We start from the raw sequence: 5,612 nt of genomic DNA on the forward strand, positions 1-5,612 counted from the left end.
AAACTAGGATATCCGACTAACCACTTCAGGCTAATGTCTCCCTACTTTATCACAGTTTAGCCTCTTCCCGTCACATTCATTTTGTGTTCCTACCCCAGCAGGCTCCTGGTGGATCAAGTTTCACAAGTGCAGGCCAAGATACTAGCTTTCTATCTCTCCCTAGAAGTTCAAACCTATGGGTGAAATGGGGGTGTTATAGTCCGATAATTAGGGAAAAGGGTTACTAAAAATTAAATGTGAAGGGGAAGACATTGTTGCTAGAAAGGTACACAATGCACCAAAAGCATTGATCACACCTAATAATTCTGTAAATTTTTAAAGTAAATTGTAAATGTTTTTATAGCAATAAAACTAGCATAAGAATATTGTAGCATAAAATGTAAAAAAAGAAAAGAGGAGAAAAAAAAAGAAAATGATTAGGGCAAAGACTGTACAGATGTGCTTTATACAATTGATGTATGTATATGTATGAACTGTGATAAGAATTGTATGAGCCCCTAAGAAATTGTTAAAATTAACCAAAAAAAGAGAATATTGTAGCAATGAGTTTATTGACTTGGCTTGAAAACATACATTCTTCCTGAAAATTCACCTATTTTGATAACGAATTATGGTGCGTGGGTTCCTCTTCGAAGTCAACCATTCAAAACCTAGGTCAACACTTAACTTAAGCATTATATTTGCCTTTCAGGAACACCTGGAATCCATTCATCCTCTGAGACTAGGAAATACCTGTTTCTATTACACGAAGAAGAGAACCTGACAAAGAGAAGAATGGACTTTATTAATCTAGATTGAGCTCTGTCTTTATTTTATTTTATTTAAATATGGAACGCTTCACGAATTTGTGTGTCATCCTTGCTCAGGGGCCATGCTAATCTTCTCTGTATCGTTCCAATTTTAGTATATGTGCTGCCGAAGCGAGCATGAGCTCTGTCTTTAAAACAAATACCTAATCTTCAGCTCAGGGCGCGGGGTGGTCACTACTAACGGGGTGGTCACACCCTGACATACCTAAGTGATCACTCCTCTTTTGTTTCAGGTTCCAGAAGATTGGCAACACATAACAAAATACAGTCCAGTCTAGGGAGCTAGAAACCTGGGACTGCTGTCTTGTACACTTAAGCATCACAAGGATTTGAACTTCTGAATGGTTGTGAACCAAATCCATTCACCTACCTCCAAATTTCCTGGTGTCTCTGCTGGTTATTTAGAGAGTGCATTGATTTTTATTCCTGAAGCTGGACTACAAAATGGTGAGTACGACAGAAACCTAGGGCATTTGCATTATACAGAGATAGGTCAGATAGGAATCACTGGGAACCTGAGGTTAGATTATAAGGTAAAAGTGTGATGGGCGGGGGACAAGGGATGGAGCTTTCTGAAGCAGTCTATTGCTATCAAATGCATATGTGGTTCCAAGCACAGGATAACTGTGATGGTCTTCCTTATGTGCCTTGAGGCTTGTTATATAAGGTATCAGCATCCCAGTTTGGACCTTGGTTTTTGAAATGTGCAATAAACTTCCTGAATAGAGTCCGATATAAAGGTCTACCAGAGGACATGAATTCTTAGCTCATCCAGAGTCACCATTGCTTCTTCAGTACACTTTTCTTTATTCCGTCAGGCAGTGACATAGTTTCTTTAGATTTTTTTTTTTGGTTGGTTTTTGTGACCTTTGAGTCTTTTTTTTTTTTTTAATTAGGGAACCCAAGTGGAAGGTGAATTATGAGAGTGACGAGTGCAACGAATGTATAAGAGTGCTTTGCTCATTTGATGTATGCACAGATTGTGATAAGAGCCTTATGAGCCCCAATAAAAAGATTTTTTAAAAAAGAAAGAAAATGATTAGGGCAAAGAATGTACGGATGTGCTTTATACAATTGATGTATGTATATGTATATGTATGGATTGTGATAAGAGTTGTATGAGCCTCTTTAGATTTTTAAAGATGGGAGATTTGGCTCTTACACTGTTGGACGTATCCTCTGACAGCTTCATCAAAAGAATGAGTCTGATTGAAATGTGTCCAGTTGGTCAATAAATTGGAATTCTTATTCCTTATATTTATTTATGTTGATAAAAAGCCCTGCAGAAACATTCCTCACTGGTAATGTCCCTTTGTACAACAGATGAAATCCTTCCTAAGCTTGCAGTTATCTTTACCTTGCCTTTCATAATTACCATAATTATTGTGCTATTATTAAAAACACAGCCACTGAAGGTGGTTTACATCTCTTGAAGTTTTAAAAAAAACAACAATTGTTTCTCTTTCTTCAGAGGATCCCATTCATAACATGTCCCATGTATTGAGGATGATACGTCATCATCTTTGCTTTTTAATAGCATTTGTCCTGTACTTCTTACAAGAGACCAAAAACAAAAGGTACAAACTCACTGCCATAGAAAGGATTCCAACACAGAGTAGCTTTAAAGTTGTGGGTAGAACTTCCCCGGAGGTTTCTTGCACTATAACTATGTATGGACATATAAACTTTGTCTTCCTCCAGTGAAATGACTGATACTTTCAAAGTACTGACCCACCAGTTAGCTCACGGTACTACCATTGTTCCATTATCCATGACAGGTTTGTGATAAGAATTGTACAAGCCCCCTATAAAATGATTTTTTTTAAAACCTGTCCTTTAATTTCCAATGAGAATTCTGGATGTCCTGCTTCTGCAACAGGTCTCTTTGAAGATATTATTATTACTTATTTTAAGAAGGAAACCACTAACTTCACTTTCTATCTCTTCATTCAGGAACATATCACTTAGCATGCTCATTGTTTTTTATATCCATCTTTACATACAGCTTTGTGGTACTTTTGAAGACATCACCGAAGACCACATTTTATTTAGTCTGTTAATCCAGAGACCACAAATCTGGGATGATTTCCAAGCTCAGCCCCTTCAAATACCTTGTGAATAACTGCCAGCCTGCCTTTAGGAGAACACAAGTAGGTGATGATCCTGGTAGTATATACACTGAGCTTGTATTCAGTTAGTGTAACTACTAAAATGCAGAACCATGAAAGGGAGGTCATCATGTGCTTCAATATTCTCAATCTCTCTTCAATTCTTATTTGTCTCATTCATATGCAATCCTTGTATGAATATCCTGTGTGAGAACTTTGTATGAATTTATGTAACCATAAGTTTTCCAGCATATAAGTATCAATAGATATTGGTTTCAGCATATTTGTTAGTCTATGTAGACTAGAGAAACAAATTCATAGACACTCGTGTATAAGAAAAAACTTTATATACAAGAGCAATTGGGTATTAAGAAAACATCCCAGCCCAATCCAGATCAAGTCCATAAGCCCAATATTAAGCCCAGATGTGCAATGCTAGTCCATAAATTCCTTGTTACACTCACACAGCCAAGTAATGATGGATGCAGGAAGATAACAGGCCAATGGGTGAAACATCTTGTGAATCCAGTGGCAGTAGGAGCGCCTCAGCACTGGCAGGGGTCTCCACATGGCTCCTACAACTCCCAGGACTCTGGCTCCATCAGCCTTTCTCCATGTGGTGTGTCAAATGCGATGTCTAGCAAGGGCGGGGGAGGTCCCACCCCCAGTGAGCTATTTGTCTCCTTAGCGCCTCCAAAGAGATCATCAAGCTGCTTCCTGATTGACAGGCTAACCTCCACTCCTTTCACTCTTAACTATGTACATTTTATTTTTTGGGGGGGATTAGGTCAGTTAATTCATTTCCAACTCAACAACACTATACACAAAAGAACAAACCAACGTACAATATTGAGTCATCTTCATTATGGTTCATAACTCTGAGTCCATTATTGAAGCTATTGTCATTCCGTCTCCTCATGGGCTTTACTCTATTTGACTGCCCTCTAATTTGCCAAGTATGATACCCTTTTCCAAGTACTGGGCTCTCTTGATATTATGTTCAAAAAATGTGAGATGAAGTACCATCATCCTGGTTTCTAAGGAACATTCTGGATATACTACTTCAAGAAAGATTTGTTTGTTCCTTTGGCCAAACCAAAACAACTAGCATTAAGTCAGTGCTGACTCATAGCGACTGCCCTGTGGGTTTCCAAGACTAACAGTTTACAGGAATAGAAAGTCCAGTCTTTCTCCTGCAGAGCATCAGTTAACCTTTACTCTGCGATCCACATGGTTGGCTCCTTTGAGAGTCCATGGTAATTCCAGTATTCCTCAATAGCACCTCAGTTCATAGGAAATGATTCTTCACTCTTCTTTATTCAATGCTCAACTTTCACAAGCACATGAAGCAATTGAAAATACCATCACATGAGTTAAACTTGGTATGAAGACATATGGCAGTAAATTTGAATTAAGTAAAGATACCCAATTTAGCATTATTTTTGGTGATTTGGATGTTGTCTGATCACACCACAACATTCCATTGTTTAAATACAGACTAACGTAGGTGTCATGAATCAGAAGAGATATGGCCCTGGTGTGTGGTGGATATTTTCATTAGCTATCTATTTACATAGTCATTTATCCTCCTTTCTGTCTGGCTGTTTGTTTCTTTCTCTCTGTTGATATCTGTCTCTACCTATCACTGGGAATAAAAATGGTCTCAGTCTGTGGCTGCATATAGCTCCCAGAACAGAATACACTCTTGTGTGGATTCAGAGAACTCTGCAGCAGATAAAGTGAAGACTTCAGAAGAAATCTGGGTTACCCTAAAGGCGCTGCTAGCAGCATTCTTTGAGTGGGAGGAGCAGACCCAGGGGCCTCACTTTATCCTGTTCACCTTGATGTACAAATGCACTTCCAACATGCAAATACCTCTTTGGCACCCACATGAAGCCACAGCATGCGTATACTTAAATTCAAAATCCTCGTTACTCTGGAGAGCATTTTGAGGTGTCCTAAATCTTATCCACATAAACATGAAGCATGTGTGGGTTTTTTCTGGTGGCAACTCTGGGAGATGAGTGCTTCAGGGATTCCTACATGAAGTCTGGGGATGCAGCATCTGAGCACATGACTCTGTTTCTGTTCATCCCCAGGTGTCCTGGCTCAGGTGTAGCTACAAGAGTCAGGCCCTGGATGGGTGAAGCTCTCACAGACCTTGTCTCTCACCTGTGCTGTCTCTGGATTCTCTTTACCTGTTATGTGCACTGGATTGTCAGGCTCCAGGAAAGGGCCTGGCGTGAGTTGAGGTAATAACATGATGGGAAAATATACTACAATCCATCTCTCCAGTCATGAGTCAGCATCAACAAAGGGCATTTCCAAGAGCCAAGTTATTTAAAACTGAGCTCTGTGAATCCTGAGAACACAGCATGTATTGCTGTGCTAGAGACACAATGATGGGAAGTCAGTGTGAGCCCAGACACAAACCCCCCTGCAACAGGCCATGGTTCCAGGACATGCACGAGAGAGGAGTCAGGGATGCTTTCCTCTCAGAAGCTGCGGTTTCCCCCACCCTTTCAGCACATCTCTAGGGATTGTCATGTATATACTCTGCGGAATCTTCATGTACCTGAAAGTGCCTTCTTTTCATTGGGATGGGCTTTGTCTATCTTTGACAATGTATATAACAGAGTTCACACTTATATGTCCTGATATGTCTGCAATTGACTGTACTAACTAGAATTATTTG

The 5,612-nt window shown here is 39.6% G+C and overlaps 1 non-coding gene across 1 annotated transcript; it reads right to left on the reverse strand.

Annotated features, from left to right (window-relative positions):
• Nucleotides 1-821: 821 nt before the first annotated feature.
• On the reverse strand, nucleotides 822-928 carry LOC142443983 (U6 spliceosomal RNA). The gene has a single exon (XR_012783680.1). It is a non-coding gene; the product is annotated as a U6 spliceosomal RNA (small nuclear RNA).
• Nucleotides 929-5,612: the final 4,684 nt, after the last annotated feature.

Source organism: Tenrec ecaudatus, chromosome 3, assembly GCF_050624435.1.
Source record: "Tenrec ecaudatus isolate mTenEca1 chromosome 3, mTenEca1.hap1, whole genome shotgun sequence".
NCBI classification, from domain to species: Eukaryota; Metazoa; Chordata; class Mammalia; order Afrosoricida; family Tenrecidae; genus Tenrec; species Tenrec ecaudatus.